At 49.8% G+C, this 21,781-nt stretch overlaps 1 pseudogene; it reads left to right on the forward strand.

Moving 5' to 3' along the window:
* The first annotated feature begins 1,194 nt into the window (after positions 1-1,194).
* The window catches only part of LOC131421031 (cathelicidin-4-like), a 29,732-nt pseudogene continuing 9,145 nt past the window's right edge, over positions 1,195-21,781 (forward strand).

Below are 21,781 nucleotides of genomic sequence, written 5' to 3' on the forward strand. Positions count from 1 at the left end.
CAAGGCTTTAATCCTGTTGAGTTAATTTTTGTGTGTGGTGTAAGATAATGGTCAACTTTCATTCTTTTGCATGTGGCTGTCCAGTTTTCCCAGCACCATTTATTGAGGAGACTTTCCTTTCTCCATTTTATGTTCTTGGCTCCTTTGTTGAAGATTAGCTGTCCATGGACATGTGGTTTTATTTCTGGGCTTTAAATTCTGTTCCACTGATCTGTGTCTGTCAGCTGTAGCTTTGTCACATATGCAGCTCTCCTTATTAAGAGGAGTGCCCTTGGAGGAGACCGAGAAGGAGCCACCAGGGAGGCAGGAGGGAAAGCAGGAGGTGGCATCAGGGGAGAATGGGGCAGGGGGCAGTTTCAGGAGGATAGAGAGTCCCCAGAGCCTCCATAGATAAAGACAAGGCTTGAGAGTGGCCACTGGATCCAGTGAGGGCAGACCAGCCTGCAGTGGCTTTGAGTGTGAGAGAGAGTGAAGAAGTGGATCAACGAATGTAGATGACCCTTCTTCAGGCTCAGCTGAGGAGGGACCAGGGCCACAGGCCACGTCTGGTGGGGGCTGGGGACATTTTTAGACTGAGAAAGGCAGTGGAGAAGAATCCAGGAGAGGGGACAGGTGGAGCTGAGCCCCTGAACTGGCTGAGGGCTGTGTCCAGAGAACAGGATGGTGTGGCCTTTGAAAGTCTCCCTTGGGACTGGCTAGTGGCTGAGGCTCTAGATGAGGGGTGGTTACTGTTATTCATTCATCAACTATTAACTGAGTGCCTACTGGGTGCCAAACAGTGCCTAGAGGTGGAGATTTAGTGGTGAATACACTATATTACCCTGATTCCTGAGGAGGCTGTGGGTGGGGAGGGGGGAAGCATGTAGGATAGGCGCTTGTCTCCCTTCCTCTCCTGGAGGACTCAACCCTCTTAAGCAATCTTGGCTATAACACTCCCCAGTGGGGCCTCAGAGAGACCAGGATATTGTCAGGGAGATGGAGAAAGCATTTCTTCACTTGCACTAAGGTAGACCTCACCCACTGTCCAGCAAGCCCCATGAGGCAAGAGCAGGGGCTGAGGGAAACCCAGGCCACATCCTGTAGGGGGCCAGTGATGGGGCAGGTCAGGAAGGCTCCTGGTTGGGCCTTTGCATCAGCCCCAGGCTGGGCATAAAGGAGGGTCCTGCAGGCTGTGAGGAGGCAGACTTGGGGACCATGGAGACCCAGAGGGACAGCCGTTCCCTGGGGCGGTGCTCACTGTGGCTACTGCTACTGGGCCTGGTGATCCCTGCGGCCACCGCTCAGGCCCTCAGCTACGAGGAGGCCGTCTCCGTGCTGTGGATGGCCTCAACCAGCGGTCCTCAGACGATAATCTCTACCGCCTCCTGGAGCTGGACCCGCAGCCCAAGGGAGTGAGTCTGGGGCGGGCGGTGGGGAGGGAGGCTCTGCTCTGGTCAGGTCTGGCCACACTGTAACTCCCTTTGCTCATGCTGTCCCTCCTGTCAGGAAGGCACTTCTCCCTTTAAGTGTGGTCCCACGTCTCCTAGGAAACCTTCCCAGAGCTGTGTCCCCTCTCAGCATGAGAGCTTCCTGCCTTAGATCTCCACTGTGGGAAGAGGTGCCCCCTCCACAGCCCCATTCAGCCTTCAGGGACTTCTGGGAGTTCCAGGGACAAGAGTGGGGTCATTGGCTTGGGTTGTGACTTGTCTCCTTTATTTATCCTCTGCACTCTTTTGTCTCCCTCACAGGGAAGAGCTCTGCTCAGCCTTGAGGTTCCAGTGGCAACGTCTTTTCCTCCAGGAGGCCCCTGATTTCCCTCAGCCCCCTCAGATGGGGAGGTGCTCCTCTCCGGAGCTTGTCTGAGGTCCACTCCTGCTCTGTGTGCTTGCTGAGGGCACGAATGGGCCCTGGCTCCTCCCCTCTGTCCCCAGCACCAAGCCCAGTGCCAGGCACACAGTAGGGGCTGTTGAAGGGCTGCACTTTTGGTGGTGGGGGCAGGGAGACAGATCAGAGAAGGCAAGCGTGAGCCTGAGCCCAACTCCCCACTTTCTCCCCTGACCAGGACGAGCACCCAGACACCCCAACGCCTGTGAGCTTCACAGTCAAAGAGACTGTGTGTCCTAAGACGACGCAGCAGCCACTGGAGCAGTGTGCCTTCAAGGAGAATGGGTTGAGGTTGGGGATCTGGGGCTAGGGGTGCTGGTGGATGCCTCCCAAGTTGCTGAACAAGAGGGCTCTGGGGAACATTTCCAGCCACGGGGTGAGGCTGGGAGGTTATGACACGGTGGTGCCAGTTTGACCTGGAGCTTCCCATTCTTAGCTGGCTAAACAGTGTTCAGGGACAGTCATCCTGGACCCAGGCAAGGACTTTTTCAACATCAGCTGTGATGCGGTGAGTGGCCCATTTGCGTTGGAGGTGCTGATGAGGAGGTGGTGTGTGGAACATTCTATGGACCAATTAACCATTGTCCCATCCAGGGCAGAGAAAGCCCCTCCTACCCTGGGGTCCTCCCTCAACCTGAGCTCAGGTCTCAGGACTGGCTCTGCAATTCCTTAGAGTGGTGGCTCTCAAAATATTGTCCTCACCTGTAAGCTTGTCGGAAATGTAGATTCTTAGTCCCCACCAGACCTACTGAACCAGACCCTGGAGTGGGGCCCCAGAATTTGTATTTTATGAGGGATTCTGACTGCTGCTGAAGGTTGAAAGCCACTGACGTAGAGTAATGAGCTTTCAGCCCACGCTCCTGTCCCAGCTTTGCTGGATGGGCTGTGTGACCCTGGGAAGCCCCTTGCCATCTCCAGGCCTCAGTTTCCTCACCTGTTTGTGGGTATAGGGATTCACTGCATGCTCCTAAGGTCACAGCCAGAGTGTGAACTGGGCCCCAAGTCTGCTGGTGTGTCCCAGGAAGGGAGGTGTCTAGGTCGGGAGGGGTCTTGAATCTGGTTCCAGCCGTCACACGGATCATGTTTCCTTCTGGTGCACAGTCCCAGCATGTCAAGAGATTTCGCGGGTTGCTTAGGTCTATCCGGAGAGGTCTGCGGAGGCTTTGTAAAGGGTTTAGGAGATTTCACGACAGATTATGGCGTTTTCCTCTACGTAGGTTCTATGTAGCACACTAGGGTCTGCTGCCCCGGCTCAGGCTTCTGGACTCTGAAAAATAAATTCTTGTGGAAGCAACTTTCTCCAGGCTTCAGTTTACTTGTCTAGCCTTCTCCCATTTACCACAACCAACCTAGGACTTAACTCTGGGAGCCCCCCACCATGTGTATGTGTGTGTTTGTGTGCACGCACAAAACACAGAGATAGGTGGGCACAGCTGTTCCATCAGTGGGGAATGGGGTGAGACAGCGGGGCCAAGAGTCCAGACAACGGCTCCATTCTAGGGTCCCTCTCCATGCCCTTCACACACCTCCCACCCTCCACTTGAACACCCAGAGGGCTTTGAGATCCAACTGTGTGCAAGGGTGATGGGGATGCTGCGGAGCTGTACCTGCTTATATGGAGGTGACAGTTGAGGGTGCAGCCAGGCATTTTGTTAAGCACTCACAGACATGCTGTGCAGTCTCCTGGCTGACTGGGTTCTAAGGTCAGCCTGCTCGTACAATGCCCATAAAGTTCGAATTTCTGTTGAAAATATTAACTCTGGAAAAGCCCACCACTCCTGGCTTTTCCTCTGGCACTGAGACACATTACTGTTTCTTTGTCTGAGTAGCAGATTGAATTGTAGGCTCATGTTTAGGAATTGAATAGTACAGAAATTTTCTACGTTAAAAACAAGAATCCTGCTCAGTGTGATGAAGACCTCTGGCAGGGGAGACATGCAGAGTGACACACAAGTCACATCTCTGATGCACTCTGTGTTTCAGTCACTGTCCACGTCCTGCCCACTCACCAGCTGTAGCTGACTAGAAGCACCTGTGGCTCTCTGCTATGGGACAGACTGGAAGTACTGGGGAGGTTGTACTCTCAAAGCAGCCTCGACTAGTGATACATGGGAGTTGGTGGAAAAATATCCTCCCTTCCTCCTTCATTGGGCAGCACCACTCCAAGATGTGTTACACATCTCCCAGAGGACCCCAGCTGGCTTGTGCCACTGTTGCCCACAGCAATGACCTGTTCATGAACACGGCCTCTTCTTTTTTTTTAAAAAACTGGAGTGCTGCGGTGGAGCTGCTCCAAGGGTGTGAGTTTATTTTATTTATTTATATTTTTTTTGTGAGGAAGATCAGCCCTGAGCTAACATCCATGCCAATCCTCCTCTTTTTGCTGAGGAAGACCGGCCCTGAGCTAACATCCGTGCAGATCTTCCTCCACCTTATGTGGGATGCCGCCACAGCATGGCCTGACAAGCAGTGTGTGTGTGGGCTCCCGGGATCCGAACCCTGGCCGCCAGCAGCGGAGTGCACGCAGTTAACTGCTATGCCACGGGGCTGGCCCCAGAACATATCCTCTTCTGACCTCTGCTCCTGCCGTGTCTCACATCTCTCCCTCCTGCTGGTGCTTTCTGTAATTGCCTCCCAAATAAACTGCTTCCACTTGAATCCTTGTCTTAGGGCTCATTCTGGGTCAACCTAAACTAAGACACAGACTCCTCTCTCTGAGACAGACAGAGGGTAGGATCTCACATCCCGTTTACTTTGTTGTCTGTCATGCTCGCTTCTTGGTAATTCGGTGCGGCTGATTTGAGGCAGGTTAGAGGAACCTAAGATGCATCTTACTCTATATCATCACAACACAGTGGCAGAAGAAACTGGCTTCCCAGGGCCATTGTTACGTTTTCAAGACCTTTTTGAGCTGGTTGTTAAACTGTCGGTATCTTGAAATTGGCCATGATAGGAGTATTTACACCATGGAAACTGGCAAATGTTACAAACCAGCACCCACCGCTGGCACATCTCTGCTCAAACTGAGAGAGGGTCACTCATCAGGCTGATGTGGGCCTGTGCTAATCACATCCATTTTCAATTTCCTCCCAAGATTTCCCATCCTGCTGCCATGGCAACACTCCTATTCCCCCAGCCCTGCCTTGTCCATTGATATTCTAGATGGATGTTGGGCCGATGTCCGTTGCCACGTACCAGGCGATCAACATGCATACATGACACTGATGCCAGAAAGGAATGGATGCTTACATTTTTTCCATCTCAATCCTTGATCAGAAGTCTCACTGGCCCCTGGCAGGGAGGTCTGCAGGCCTTGTCAGTGCCCTCTAAAGTGACTGGCTGGCAAGAGTGCTGGCTATTCAACTACAAGAACTTCTTACCCACGAGAGAACAAATATTAGACCCTTTCATGAATGGCATTGGAGCATCAGGCCCTGGCACCCTTGGCTTGTCAGTTCTTCTTTACAGTAAAGCTCTGAATGGTGAGTTCTAAGGGTGAGTGACACCCACAGTGTTATGGGATTGCATGGAGGAGAACCCAGTCCAACATGAGGGAAAGGAGGGTGTTCCAGGGAGAAGACAGCTTAGGCAAAGGCACAGTGACAGGCATGGTAGGTGTGAGGAGTGACACTCTGTTTAGTGCTCAAGGCAGGCATGCAAGGGGATGAGAGTCAGGGTTGAGTGCAGAGATAGGCCAGGTCCTGAAGAGCAACAGGAAGAAGTGATGGTTTTAGCAGGAGGAGATCGGATCGCATGTTCATCTTAGCCAGACCACCCTGGCTTCAGAGTGAGTGTGTGTGTGTGTGTGTGTGTGCGCGCGCGCGCGCGTTTATGAGGGGTGAATGGTGAGGGAGACCAGCAAGGACATGTCCCCCCAGGGCAGTGGCCCAGAGCAGAGGAGGGAAGAGAGAGTGGAAGGAGCGTTGGCCCAGAGGCTGACAGAGTGTGGGGCTGACTGGGATAGAGTCATCGCAGAGAGGATGAGGCAGGTTGGTTCCCTGAGGAGCTACAGAATGGTGGCGCTTCCTGAGAGAATGATCAAGGGCTCTTCAGGATCCTGGTGCAGGTACGAGACGAGTGTGGGGGGGAGATGGCAAGTTCAGTTTTGAACACATTGGTTCTGAGGTGCTAGAGGGATGTTGGTCCCTGGGCGGGACCCTGGGGAGAAAGACCACTTAGTAGACGCTGTTAGTGCCCTGCCCAGATCCCCCTCCCTGGGCTGCTGCTCCCATCCCCCAGCTGTTTGGGTGTGGAATGTCATGTCTCTGCTAATGGCTCACAGCTGCCCCCCTCACAGCCTCCCCAGGAGATGCCTGGGGGGTTAGGTTCCCTGTGCCTGCCGCCTGCAGAGACGGACTGACTGATGAGGGGATGTCAAGCCCAGGCCCCGCCTCAGGTCAGGACTAAAGGAGGGTGCAGCTCCGGTTGCAGGGCTTTGGTGGGGTCAGGCTGAAGCTGGTCTCAGGGTGGACCACATCCTTGCTCAGCTCCTTCCTCTGTCCCATCCTGCTTCCCTCAGCCCCTCCTCCTGAGAACACCCCTCAATCAATCATATGCCTCTAAATTCCCACCTCAGGCTCTGCTTCTAGAGAACCCAGACTATGACAGCAGCGGACTAAGGCGGGAGCTCTGCAGAGCCCGTCCAACCCATCCCAGATGGGTGTAGGTGTCGGGCCTGGGCTGGAGACCAGCAGAGAAAAGCCAGAGGTCTCCAGGGTACTGGTGGGGTGGGTGGGTGTGGGGCAGTCCTGTAATCCAGGGACATTGAGGAATTATAAAAGTGGTCAGAGTACACAGGAGACCCATTGTCCCAGGGAGATGACTCCTAAGGGTTTGCCACTGTCTGTGCAGATGTGAAGGCCACTGAGGTCAGTGGGGGCAGCCTCAGTGGGTTAGGGACACAGAAGCCAATCACAGCGAGTGGAGGAGAGAGCAAGAGGTATGGAAGAGGGGAGGCAATGAGTGTGGACGAGGACTGGCTTTTCCTGACCCCAATACCCTGCTGTAACAGGAGGAGACCGGGTTTATCAGGCAACGTCCTTGTGCACCCTGCCCTCGACCTCCTCCTCATCGGTCTTAAGAGTTAGTTCAGGGACTCCCAGAGGGGACACTGCACTCCTGGTCAGCCTAAAGAAGGCAAAGGAAAGGAAAATCTTGGGCTAGAAGTCAAGAGCCATTGCTCTTTTGTCTGTGTGGCCCAGGGCAGGTGACTTGACCTTTCTGGGCCTCAGTCTTCCTATCTGTAAATTGGGAACAACACAGCCTACTTTAAGGGATTGGTCTAATATTTTGGTTGGATAAGGAAAGTAAAGGAACTCACTAGGGGCTGAATCTGAATCAGAGAGGATGAGAGACTCAAAGGAGACACCAGTTAGTGTGGGTCACTCGCACTAACTGGGGGGGTTATGTGTCAGAGCAGGGACTGAGAGAGACACGTGGAATCTCCGTCAGAGGAGGATGAGGTAAATAAGATGCAGCACATCCACACAGACCACTCCCTGAGAGTACAAAAGCGGCCATGGTCCAAATGCCCCTCTCCACTAGCCCTCTGCCATCTGGCCACTAAAAGCAGCTGACATGGTAGGGCGGGGGATCCTCCAGACTTCCTCTGTTCTGACTGAGTTATGCCCATGCCAGGCAGATCCCAAAAGTCCTGTCTGCCGGCCTTCATGGGTCTCTAGCCTCAGCTTGAAGCTGGGGGGCTGTCCTGGTTCCTGGTGTCCCATGAGCATCCTCTGGTATATCTACGTTCCTCTTTGCATCTGTGTTGTCCCCATCCAGAGCAGGGCAGGACGCTGGCAGAGGAGACACAGGGCTGTGTTGTGACTTTCATGGACTCTACTTACTTTTGCCTTCAGGGGACCCTTCATCTATCAAGAAGTATGCCGGGCCGGCCTGGTGGCTTAGCAGTTAAGTGTGCGCGCTCCGCTACTGGCAGCCTGGGGTTCGGATCCCCGGCGCGCACTGACGCACCGCTTGTCCGGCCATGCTGAGGCCACGTCCCACATACAACAACTAGAAGGATGTGCAACTATGACATACAACTATCTACTGGGGCTTTGGGGAAAAAAAGGAGGAGGATTGGCCATAGATGTTAGCTCAGGGCCAGTCTTCCTCAGCAAAAAGAGGAGGATTAGCATCGATATTAGCTCAGGCTGATCTTCCTCTCAAAAAAATAAAAATAAAAATAAAAAAATATCAAGAAGTATGCCAAGAAATTTTATATATTACGGTATATGGGGAAGACATTTTGGTTTATACCTGATCTGGCCTGAACTTTATGTGAACTAAAGAAGCCTGACTCATGGCCTGTCAATCATACATTGTACATTTACTTTAACCATTAGAGGAAAGGATACATTCAATCACTACCCTACAGTAAAAGAATGTGCTCTTTGAAGATAAAAATTCATGCTTCCCTTCTTGTGACGCCAGATGAACCTCCCTTCCCAGGGCACCAGGCTCATGTTGACCCACCGTGTATGCTAATCTGTAAACAAAATACCTCCTTGAAACCTTGAGAAAAAGAAAATGCATCCCTGTCATGTTTGATGTATGTTCTTTGTTCTGAAATAGTATAAACTGTGCTGAAAACCATGCTTCTCCGATTGCTTTCCTCCTTGGTGAAGACTGCACTTCCGGGCTAGTCCTCAGCTTGCCTCGAGTAAAATCTCTCTCATTATAGGTTGATTATTGATTATTTGTGTCAGCAAGTATTAAAAATTACATTTTAAAACTGCATTGGTATAAAGACGAATATAATCCAGGCTGGATTTAATATTATGTATTTGTTGTTATTATAGTCATTTTTATCTTCTGATTTTAAAAGAAATTAAAACACTTTTGTGGATCCCTAGAAGCATCATGGTCCCTAGGCACTGTATCTACAGTGCCTAATGGATATGTCGGCCCTGGAGTGATGGTGTTCCTGGTAGTACCACAGGCACTCTGGCAGGCAAATGCCTGGTGCTGTCTGTGGATGCTGGCCACTTGCTGGTACTGCTTGAGATTGCTGCCACTTGCCATCTGTGGGTACTGCAGGGCACACAGGAGGGCTAATGGGGACCAGGGTGGCACCGCCCTGGGTGCTTCTCTGTCTTGGCAGGCAGCAGGCTTGGAGCTGGGGTTCCCCTGGGCTGCTGGATCCTCTCATCACCATTTCTGTTGACGCTCATCTCTATTGAATAGAGTTTTGTTAAAACCAGAATCTCATGTCTTGTGATCATTGGTAACATCAATTTTTATCGGTAAAACAGAGCTAGCTATTATACAGCACTTGTTCTGTCCTATCATTGGCAAGGAAACCAAGACACAGGGAGATTATTTAAAGCTGAGGTGGAGGGGCCGGCCCCGTGGCATAGTGGTTAAGTGCGCGTGCTCTGCTGCTGGCAGCCCAGGTTCGGATCCCGGGCGCATACTGATGCACCGCTTGTCAAGGCATGCTGTGGTGGAGTCCCATATAAAGTGGAGGAAGAGGCCGGCCCTGTGGCTTAGCGGTTAAGTGCATGCACTCCGCTGCTGGCGGCCCGGGTTCGGATCCTGGGCGCGCACTGACGCACTGCTTCTCCAGCCATGCTGAGGCCGTGTCCCACATACAGCAACTAGAAGGATGTGCAGCTATGACATACAACTATCTACTGGGGCTTTGGGGGAATAAATAAATAAATAAATAAAATTATAAAAAAAAAAATAAAGTGGAGCAAGATGGGCATGGATGTTAGCCCAGGGCCAGTCTTCCTCAGCAAAAAAAGAGGAGGATTGGCATGGATGTTAGCTCAGGGCTGATCTTCCTCACATGTACACAAAAAGCTGAGGTGGCAGAGCTGGAATGGGAGGCCAGGCAGCCTCAACTATCACCCTGGGCCTCCTCCTGTCCTGCCAGAAGATCCAGGTGTGACCTCACATAGGGATACTAGCCAGTTGCCCTTTAACAGCCATGTGTCCTTCTGGCCCCCTTCTGGGCAGGATGCCAACCTTCTGGGCTGGATGCCCAGCTACTGTGATTGGTAATGATCCAGGGCCTGGCCAGCCCAGATCTTACCTTATCTCACTCAAAGAACATCATGTCTTAAAGGAACACAGACACCTCCACGTGAACTATTGTTGCTGGGAATGCTGGCCGTACCAGGGATGGCCTTTCTTGTCAAGCATATAGCCTTTGTGCCCTCTGCCTATATAAGCAACCCCCTCCCCACCTGCAATCGCCGGTGCACACTTCTGTCCAGTCAGCTGCCACTGGACATTCCCTGTAAGTAGCTCCCAATAAACCTATATGTCTCGTTTGCCTTCTCCGGGTCTTTTTTTCAGTCTCTCCACAACCTATCCCTCACTGCTCACCTAACTGGGTGTGTGGCCAGACATTTGGCAAGCCAGCTGGGAGACCGAGGAAACCTTTGTGAGCACGGAGACTATGGGGGACGGGAAGGGGAAATTCGTGGAGGAAATCCTGGGTTGGCTAAGGTCCTCCCTGTGGGGGCCAGTCACCATTATCTTTGATGTATGGGGCCCACTGTGTGAGTATGCGGATGCCCCCAAAATGCCAAAGGGCCTAGGGAAAGTCCTGGGCATGAGAAATGTAGAAAAGAAAAACTCAGATGCCCAGGCCATTGTTACAGCCATGAGGTGGCCCCTCCTCACTGTGGGATGGCTTGCAAGGAAGGCAGGGGAAGTCCTGGGCGTGATAAATGATGAGGAAAAGAAGTCAGACGCTTGGGTGGTAGCTGCGGCAGTGGGGTGGCCCCTCCTCACTACGGTAAGGGGGAGTAATTTCTCACTACAGAAACTGAAATGGAAGCAAGAGCCGAGGTGCGGCATCTACAAGAGAAACTGAAGTTAGAAAGAGAGGCTCAACTGGTTCAAGCTGAGACAAACGAGGCACTGTTGACACGCCTATGGGAATCTGACGAGAAAATAGAGACTCTAGCCTGTCGTTTTACTAAGATCAAGGTACGATAGCTACCATGGGCAAAGCTGCAGGCCCTTGTGACCTGACAAGAACGGAACCCAAAGCAATGGGACCCGTGTGACTCTAATAGTGAGGAAAGTGAGGATGTTACAGGATGGGATGACACAATAGAAGTACCTGTCCTGGTGGCGCATTTGGTCATGATGCAGAAAATAAAATCTGAATAACCCCAGCTTCCCGGGGTTGCTCCAACAGACTTGCCCCCACCGGTTTGGCACATGCACTCTACTATGCAGGACTACACCGCTGCCGAGCTGAGAGAACTGGGAAACAAATTCAGGCAGAAGGGGAGGGAAAGCATCCAGGGGTGGCTTTTGTGTCTCTGGGATGGGGGGAAGAGGACATTTTGCTGTCGGAGGTGGAGATGAGCAAATTGGCTTCTGTCACTTCTCACCTCACCCTACGGCAACACCTCTATAGCACCACCTAGTGGACAAACCCCCTGGTGTTGCCTTGTTTCGTTATATTGATGATGTCATGTTAACCTCTGAGTCTTTTTCAGACCTCCAGGAAGCCTCCCGCTCCCTTGTCACAGTGAACGACAACAAATTACAAGGGTCTGGGTTATCTGTCAAATACTTGGGTGTTGTCTGGTTGAGTAAGACAAAAGTGGTCCCCGCTGCTGTTATAGATAAGATACAGGCTTTCCCAACACCCAACACCCCAACACAACTATAGACCTGACTGGGCTTATTAGGTTACTGGTGCCCTTTCATTCTTCATTTAGCCCAACTACTTCTGTCCTCTTTATAAGTTAGCGCGAAAGGGTGCTATCTGAGACAAGGGGACCACCAAGCAGGAGGCCCTCACCCAAGCCAAAGCAGCAGTGAAACAAATCCAGTCCTTGGGTATTTTAACACAAGGTCAACCACACGCACTGGATGTTTCCAGTTACCCAGAGGGGTTCGGATGAGGTCTCTGGCAGAAGCAAGGCAATAAATGAGTGCCCCTTGGCTTCTGGTCCCAATTGTGGAAAGGGGCTGATAATCAGCGTAGCACCCTAGAACAATTGTGTGCTGCTTACTTGCCCCTCCAGCAGGTGGCGCCCATAACCCATTCCCTGCCGGTCACAGTCTGTACTCATCTGCCCATTGTGGAGTGGTTGCGGGATACTTTCCAGAAGCCCCACTTGGGAACAGCCCAGTCACAGACATTGGCAAAATGGCATGTATACTTACAACAGTGAGGGACCCTGACCAATAGTCCCCTCAGTGCAGAATTGCATGCCGTCCTGGGACCATTAACATATACTACAGAAGAGACAACCTGGTTAGATGAGGTGTCCATGCCTGAAACCCTGCCAAATGTATGAAAGGAGAAGGACCAGTCCTCGCGGAGGCCTGGTATGGGGATGGCTCTGCAAGAGGCAACCTCCACCCAGTGGATGGCAGTGGCGATCCAGTCTTCGTCTGACAGCACATAGTTGGACTCTGGCTCTGGGTACAGTAGTCAATGGGCCAAACTGTGGGCTGCGTGGATGGTGTTGACTTGTGAGCCCAATCCAATATGTCTGTGCATGGACAGTTGGGCAGTCTATGAAGGGCTCACCCTGTGGGTGGCACAATAGGCATGACAAAAGTGGACTGTTAATGGTCGCCTGTTGTTGGGGGCAGAGCTTTGGGATGACATCTGCCAGCGGATCCAGGGAATGACAATAACAATATACCATGTGTCTGCACATCAGGCGACAGTGCTGCCAAGAAACCAAAAAGCAGACAAGTTAGCTGGGATCTGCCTCCTAGAAGAAGTACCAGCCGAAAGAGTGGCAGAATGGCTACACAAAAAGACTGGACATAAAGGACAAAGGACTCTATGGGCTATTGCCAAGGCCTGGGGCCTCCTCCTACACTATACTGACGTGGAACAGGTCTGCCAGGCATGCCCTTCTTGTTCCTTGCAGAGACTCCAGGCCATTCGCTGGGACACAGGCCAAATATCCGGAGACAACCAGCTCACTCAGTGCTGGCAGGTGGACTACATTGGGCCCTTGCATCTTTCTTTTCTTTTATTTTATTTTTATTTAATTTTATTTATTTATTTTTCCCCCGAAGCCCCAGTAGATAGTTGTATGTTATAGCTGCACATCCTTCTAGTTGCTGTATATGGGACACGGCCTCAGCATGGCCGGAGAAGGGGTGCGTTGGTGCCCACCCGGGATCCGAACCCGGGCCGCCAGCAGCTGAGCGTGCGCACCCAACCACTAAGCCATGGGTCCAGCCCCCTTGCATCTTTCTGATGACTGCCGGTATGCCCTTACTTGTGTGGACACGCATATAGGACTGCTGCAGGCCTACCCCAGCAAAAGGGCCACACAAAAGACCACTGTAAGAGGCCTAGAACACCTTTGCGCCGTGTACAGTGTTCCCACGGACATTGACAGTGACCTAGGTACACATTTTACTGGCCACCAGGTATGGACATGGGCTGACCAAATGGACATACACTGGCATTTTCACCTGCCATACAACCCCACGGCCATGGGGCTGGTGGAATGAATGAATGGCTTGCTGAAACAACAATTGAGGAGAGAAGACAGGACCCTAGCCCACTGGATGAGACACCTGACAACTGCAATACATCAAGTGAATGAACATGAAAGGTGCACCTGACCCAGTGCATATCAGATGTTGACATAAGGACCCGATATGACAGTACGTCTACAAGAGCTAATCAAGGAGAGAAACTACAACCACAGATAGGCACTCAGAACAACTTGCTTTTGCCTCTGCCACAGGAACTCCATACCAGGACCCACGTGGTCACTTGGCCCTGGGAATGGCAGGTGGGACCCCGCTGGTGTGGTCTCTTAGCCCCTTGGGAAACAGGCTTAGAACAGGATATATGGTAAAACCTCCAAATTTACTAATCGAAGGTACATTCATCCTTTCCCTCTGGTGTGTCTTGTTGGACGGTCATGACATCCCTGTTTTAGTTTCCTCTCAACATCTGACTTTCGTCCTCAGGACAACATCTGCCAACCTCTTCCCTGATTGGGCACACACTGTTGCTGACATACAAAATCTCCCTAACTGCTGGATAAGCAGCAAGCTGCCTTTCTTTTTGACCACAGGTCTTGGATTCAATTCCCCCCCTCAACCTGGTGAAAAGTATTCTTTGGCATTCTTGACTTTTTATTATTGATGTTGTTCTCTTGCTGTGCTCTCTACTGCTGTTGTGATATCTGGCTACAATGCTCCTCTTTGTGTCTGGCTTAAGAGACTCTGCTGAAGAATGGCACGTTAAGGTTGTAAGGGCCATTCAGACACATGGTGGGTGGAGTGTGGGGGCACTAGCCTGCGTGCCCTTTAATAGACATGTGTCCTTCTGGCCCCCTTCTGGGCAGGAAGCCCAGCTGCTGGGATTTGTAACGATCCAGGGCCTGGCTAGCCTGGATCTTACCTTATCTCACTCAAAGAACATCACATCTTAAAGGAACATAGAGCCCCTCCACATGAACTACTGTTCCTGGGAAAGCTGGTCTTATGAGAGACAGCCCCTCTTGGCAAGCATATAGCTTTTGTGCCCTCTGCCTATATAAGCAACCCCTGCCCCACCAGAAGTCTCGGGTGTACACTTCTGTCTAGCCAGCCAATAGGGGACTTTCCCTGTAGGTAACTCCCAATAAACCTATATGTCTCATTTGCCTACTCTGGGTCTTTTCTTCAGTCTCTCCATGATCCATCCCACACTGCTCACCCAAAGGGGCGTGTGGCCAGACACCTCATTAAATATGACAGCCCAATAACGGATTTTCCAGACTACATAGATAACAGAGATATAGAACATACAACAATCTCAAGCAGCATTATAAAGTCTGGATGGTTTAAAAAACCTTTTTATTTGGAAGTCACTTCAAATTTTTAAAAAATTGTTCAAAGAACATCTGTATTGCTTTAACCAGATTCAACTAATATCAACATTTTATGTCATTTGCCTTATCATTTGCTCTTTCTAAACACACACAAACACACACACACTGTTTTTTCAGAAAAATTTGAGGGAAAGTCATATACATCATGGCTCTTTACCCTTAAATAATTCCATGTGATTTCTTAAGAATAGGGATAGCCTCTTATATAACTACAGAGCAGTTACCCACTTCATAAATTTATGTAGATACAGCACTTTTTCCTATATGCTGGCCCTATTCCAATGGTGTCAGTTGATAAAATAAAGTGCTTTACAATGTTTTTTCACTTCTAGTGCTGGATCCATCCTAGGGTCAGGCATTTCAGGGACTTGTCAGTTCTCATTAGCCTCCTTCAGTCTGGAACATTTCCACAACCTTTCATATCCTTTTATTCTCTAACAAATGTGTATGTGTGTGGATGTGTTGGTGGGATTGTGTGGGTGTTAAAGTGTGTCGGGATGTGTGTGTATGGGAGGTGATTGTGCAGTGTGTTTGTGAGGGTATGATTGTGGACAGGAGTGTGGGGTGCGTGTGTGTGTGTGATGTATTTGGTTGTGTTGCAGTGTCTGTGGCTGGGTATGTGTGTGAGTATGGGTTGTGTGTGTATGTGAGGTTGTATATGTGGAGTGTGAGTGTAGGTTTGTGACTATGATGTGTATATGTCAGGGTGTGTCTCTGATGTGTATGTGGGTGTATGTCTGGGTGTGTGTGGGTTTGTGGGGAGTTTATGAGTGTGGGTGTATCTGGACGTGTGGGGATATGTGAGTGGAGTGTGTGTGTGTGGATTTCTAAAGCGTGTGTATGGATGTGTAAGTGGGATGTGTGTGTATGAGGAGTGTATAAAATGTGTGTATAAGTTAGAGTGTGTGACAGTGTGTGTATAAAATGTATAAAGTGTGTGTGCATGGGTGTGTAAGTCAGGGGTGTGTATGTGGGATGTATGGCTGGGTGTGCATGTGTGTAGGGGGTTTTGTGAGTGTGGGAAAGCTGGCTTATATGTGAGTGTGAGGGTGTATGTGTCAGTGTGGGTGCGTGTTTGTCAGTGTGGTTGTGTGGAAGTTTGTGGCAGTGTGTTTGTGTGTAATTTACATAAATAATTTTTATATATTCCCTTTAATCTCCAAAAATTATATGTATACTCATTGAAAATGTATGTTAACCAGCAGAAACAGAAATAGTATTTTATTGACTTATTATTTCCAAGGGGAGGGTACAGCTGTAACAAGGTCTTAGGAGCAAGAATTTGATTGAAGAAAAGACTAGAAGCAAGTTACAAATAACAGGCAGGTAATGCTTATTCAATTACTGAATATTGTATCATTAAAAATTTTTAAAAATATTTATTTGGGGCCGGCCCTGTGGGTTCGCGGTTAAGAGCTCGCGCTCCGCTGCTGGCGGCCCGGGTTCGGATCCCGGGCGCGCACGGACGCACCACTTCTCCGGCCACGCTGAGGCCACGTCCCACATACAGCAACTAGAAGGATGTGCAGCTATGACATACAACTATCTACTGGGGCTTTGGGGGGGAAAAGCATAAATAAATAAAATCTTTAAAAAAAAAAAATTTATTTGGCAGGCGCCAGCCAGGTTGCGCAGTGGTTAAGTTTGCGCACTCCGCTTCTGCGGCCCAGAGTTCTCAGATTCAGATCCAGGGTGAGGACGTACACTACTCATCAAGCCATGCTGTGGCGATGTCCCACATAGAATATAGAGGGAGATGGGCATAGATGTTAGCTCAGGTCCACTCTTCCTCAAGCAAAAAGAGGAAGATTGGCAACAAGTGTTAGCTCAGGGCCAATCTTCCTCACCAAAAGAACAACAAAAGCAAAAACATTTATTTACCCATAATTTCAAATTTACAGAAAAGTAGCAAGAAAAGTACACAAAAGAGTTCATATTCTCCTTACCCAGAGTTACCTTGCTAATGTTGTGCCCATTTGCTTTATCCTTTCTCTCTCTCTCTTTCTCTCATTGTTCCCAGGATTTTGGGTTACTCAGGTGTGGTGAGGCCAACAGATCAGCAGACCAGTGAAAAGAGAGCTCATTACTCCCAGTTCCCCAGAGGAGGGAGCCTGTCCCACCATGCTGGGCCACAGGAGGGTCAGTCAGAGGCAGGGAGAGTGAGGGGAACTGCGGGAACTCGTGTATGATGGTTTTCCAGGGAAGGAATGGGCAAGGCAGGGCAAGGGGGTGACCGTGTTTAGGATTGGTGAGTTAGAATAATTTCCGTGGACTCAGAGTGTAGGGGCTGCCCCAGGTTGTCTGATGCCTGGCCCCAGGTGGTGAGGACAGGAGGTTAAAGTCTCACCAGCAGAAGAGGTGGGGGTGGGGATGGCTAGTTCCCCTATGAAAGGCCTACTTGAGGGAGAGTGCTTGCTGGCTCTGGGAATCCACTCCTCCTGGGAGGGGCAGTCCCTCCCTAGTCAGCAAGGCCCCAGGTGGGAAAACAGCACTCACAGAGAGTAGAAAACTCGGTTAATGCAGGACCACTTACCTTTAGTAAGTGGTGTAAGCCGTGACATATCTGGGTTATAACCTAACATCTTGTAGCTATTTCTCATTCATGAATTTCTACTTTGTTTATTTTCCCTCCCTGTTTTTCTGTCCCCTTCTGGATTGTTATATGATTATGTAGGATCAAATAAGGTCCTGTCTAAACGGGTTTAAGTTGGTCACGCGGGGACCAAGCCTTCCAGGTTTTCAAGTACACTCATTCTCCTGGCTCAGAGGGATGAAGCTTTATTCCCCTAGGAGAAGGAAGGAAGATTCAGATTGATAGGTTTATGAACGTTAGGCACTACTTGCCCAAGGTTAACGACGTGCTTTATAGCTGATTTGGTTTCTTTATCAGGGTGCATTGTTAAACCTGTATCACCCAGAAAGGCCTTTCCACACAACATTTCAAAAGGACTTAGCTTAAGCTTTCCTTTAGGAGCAGGCCTGCTTTGAAGCAGAGCACGTTGAACTTAACCACTACCCCAGAGGGCCGGCCTATACCTTTGAAGGCGCTCCCTCAGTCTTTGCTTGAGTCTTTGCATGATTCTTATCTGGCCTTTGCTGAGTTTCCCTTAATTTATTTCCAATTAACAGGGTGTTTTCCTGTTGCTTGCATCCCCTTCAAGAACATGTTCTACAGAGTTCTAAGGCTGCCTTGTCCCCTGCTCTCTTGGGATCCCAGTCCGGATGTGTGATGGGCACTGACTGTTCAGCCAGTTGCCTAATCTGTGGATCAGGCTGATTGGCATGTTGTTTATTTGCCTCTTTTCAGGCTTCAGCTAAAACTGCTGCTTTTTCTTCTCTGGTCAGGAGGGTTGACAGGACAGTCTGTATATCAGCCCAGGTAGGGTTATGAGTAGAGAATATATCCCTCATCAGATTGAGGAACTCTCCAGGGTTTGCCTGCAGACCCTGAGAATGTGCCTTCCAATTGTAAAGGTCAGAGGTGGTGAAAGGCACATGCACATTTATAAGGTTCCCATCCCCGTCAGGGACTTGGTGTAAGGGAAAAATTCTGCTTTCCCTGGATTGTAACAAGTCCCATGTCTAGTAGTGCCATCAGGTAAGGGAAGGGGAATAGGTTTAGGAGCAGCAGTGAATGGGTGTGGCTCCTTAGGGGCCGACTTCTAGTTGGGAGGATAAGGAAGGTGCTGCTCTCTGTGTCCTGTTGGAGCTGGGGTGAGGAGAGCAGATGGCAAAGCTTCCCTATCCTGTGCCCTAGCGAGTAGAACAGGTCCTTGTTGTCTGGAGGGCTCTCCAGCACCAGGAAGGTATTCACTTTTGGGGCAGAAGTTTGACTCTTAAATTTGGCCAAATCGTATTTTTGTAGTCGTCCTTCATTTTGATATAAAGCCACAAAGCACTGTACATAGGGAATTTCTTCCCATTTTCCTTCTCTTTTGCGTAAAAAGTCCAATTGTACAATGGTATTATAGTTCAGCGACCCATTTTCTGGCCACCTGTCCTGATTTCCCTAGTTATATTGGGACCAAGCTGTATTATAAAAGAATATCATCTCCCATCAGTCATGGGAGTCCAGCCAAATAATTGCCAATGATGAAGGAGGCACCCCAGTGGGCTCTCCTTTGGTATGGACGCTGTATTGTCCACACTGGTGTTGCAGACGTGTTTCTAGTTTCTAAGGGGTAGTTAGTAATGGTTAGTAAACACAAATCCTACAATTCTAACCGAGATGTAATTAAAATACTATCTTACCACTAGCAGAGCTCTGTAGCAATGTCACATACACTCATGTGCACCGGGGGCTCGGGGATGTATAGCTGAGCTTCCCTTTCCGGATTTCAGAGTTGCCTATGGAGATCTTTCCCTAGGTTACGGAGGTTTTTCTTGGTCAGGTGTCCCCGACCAGCCTCCCCTTCAGCCAGGACGGAGATGTCTCTCAATCTCCCAGATCTATAACTGCTGCAGGCCTGCCAGTTAGGACGGAGATGTCTTTCAATCTCCCAGACCTTGGCTGCAGCCAGGACAGAGATGTCTCTCAATCTCCCAGACCTACAGCTACTTTGGCCAGAACAGAAACCAGAACAGAGACCAAATCCGGGAACCAGAAATCTGCTCAGTTTATACCCAAAACCGTTCTTTACCCAGTTCAAAAGACTCTTATAGCTGACTCGTAGGTCTGGCACTACTCACCGCTCCGGGAAAACACCAAACAAAATGGTCCAGTGCGGCTGCTGAGTCTGTCCAATGCCGCAGCAGTACATGGCCAGCGAGTCAGGCGCCAAAAGGAACCTCTCCCTTCACCGTTCACCAAGTCACCAGCGGTGTAGGGGGTTAGCCTGAGCTAGCTGCTGCTGCACACTGCTTCCCCTGTTGGAGGCTGGGTGATAAGGATATCAGGCTTCAGAGGAGAAGTCTCATCTGGGTCAACAAAGACTGTAACCAAAGTCAATGGGTTCACCTCTTGGTGAGTGCGGAGTCGAAAATCACAACCAAGGCTGAAGTGGGTGAAGAAAAAGGTTTATTGCTTGGACAAGCAATGGAGAACACTGGGGATAGCTCCCACAGCAGTGTCCCCCCCCCCGAGCTTAGTGCTGGTGGAGACTTTATACACGAGTGCTGAGGATATGTTACAACTGTGTAACAGTTGTGCCCAGTCAGGGCGCATGTGCAGGCCATTACATAATGCGGTCAAGGTACTTATCGTTATGTAAAGGGACCATGGTAACTTTTGGACACTTAAAGCTGGAGTAAACTGCAGGGGTCTTGCTGCAACTGTGTAAGCTTCACTATATGATGGCATCACCTGCAAAAACAGGGACATCAACCTCTGGAAAACAGCACATTTAGTTTTGTCCTTGTCTAGAAAACATTTGATAGACCATGTTAGTTTTCTATCAGATTCTCAGTAACCCTTTCCTTGCCTGGTTCCCGGTTACAGTGGCAGTAAAGCAGTACAGAAGGCAAAGGTGGCTGGGAGAAGAGGGCACCACACACCAACTAAAGAGCTGGTAGCTGCAGAAGTGCTTAAAAAAGCCACCCAACAGGCTGCACAGACTGCCCTCCTTCTCAGTCCAATTAGTCTTAAAGAGCCTTTAAAGTACAGGTGCTGGTGACTGAAAATTATAGAGACTGGAGCCTGTGGCTGAGGGATGTACTCACTAGGCAACAATCCCCGTGGATGTGGAGACAGAACTTGCCTGACACTGCCACCTGGTATAGCCTATTTAAGAAACAATTACTGGCTTGTTATTGGGTGTTAGCAGACATTGAGAGACTAAGAAAGCAACAGCAGATATTGTTATGTCCTGACATCGCTGTCATGGGATGGGTAAAAAATGAGAACACCAACAAAGTGGATATTGCCCAGAAGAAGGGCATTACTGGAGTCCAACACCACAGGAAATGTGATTCACTTTCCAGATGCGGCTAGCTCAGATGTGGGGTCTGTGTCAGAGCTTCTTCAGGGCTTCGGTACACCAGGTTCCTGAAGCTGCCTAGTCCTAATTCATGGATGGATTAAGTTCAAGGCAGATGGGTGTGCTGGGCCCCATCAGCTGTTCAGCCTCAAAGAAATCTGTTTAAAACTGCTCATGAAAAACAGCACTCTGCTCAATGGGCAGAGTTGTGGGCTGCGGGGCTTGCCCTGGAAAACACCTAAAATTCACCTTGTTACATTTGTCACTGACTCGTGGGCAATAGACAATGCACTGGCAATGTGGTCTGGTGCCTGGGAGTGGGACAACTCAATGATCAATTGTCAGTCTTTGTGGGGACAAACATTATGGCAACAGTTTCCGGGAAGTGTACCTTCTATTTAAATAGAATGTTTAATTATGAGTTAGGGAATGAGGGAGAAGGCTCAGACTGGCTGTAAGACACTCAAACCATAAAACTAGTCCTTCTCACTCTACGTGTTTTCTTCCCATGCCTACCCCTGGAAAATCACACTACTGGAATCTGCAAGTTGCAAAGAGGAGCCAGGTGGTGGGTGACTCTAACCTAGTGCTAACTTTGCCGCCTGGCTATGTTTGCTGGATTTGGGCAGTTATGGGTATTGATTATAGTGATCATGAATATGAGGTGACAGCTCCTAAGGTGGTCCTGTTGGTGTGACTTGCACGGCAGAGGGTGGAAGATGTTCTAGGATGGGTCAGGGTACGGAAGGAAGAAGCTACTAGACACCTAGGGATGAGCTTGGGCATATGTTGTGTGTAAGACATGAGAAGAACTGGAGAAAGGGTGACGTGATTGCTGCAGGGGCTGGTCATACAGATCACTTGGCGGTGGAAGAAGAGCCACAACCCTGGCTGATTGGAGTAGAATGCCTTAGACTCAGAGAGGTCAAGGGTGGGAAAAAGGACTATTAATGTCTCTCTCAGCTTTCGTTTGTAGGGCACTGGCCGATTTAACCCAGACTGCTACTACCATCCTCAGCTTGATCAATGGCCAATGAAGAAAGTAAGTTTAAGAACTCTTAGAAACCTTCCAATAACTGCTGACTCCAGGAGTGAACAGCCCCCACTAACGATGACAGAACAAGACGTACTTTCTGGACTCTTTCTGGACCATTAATCCTCATTCTG

This window comes from Diceros bicornis, chromosome 2 (assembly GCF_020826845.1).
Source record: "Diceros bicornis minor isolate mBicDic1 chromosome 2, mDicBic1.mat.cur, whole genome shotgun sequence".
NCBI lineage: Eukaryota > Metazoa > Chordata > Mammalia > Perissodactyla > Rhinocerotidae > Diceros > Diceros bicornis.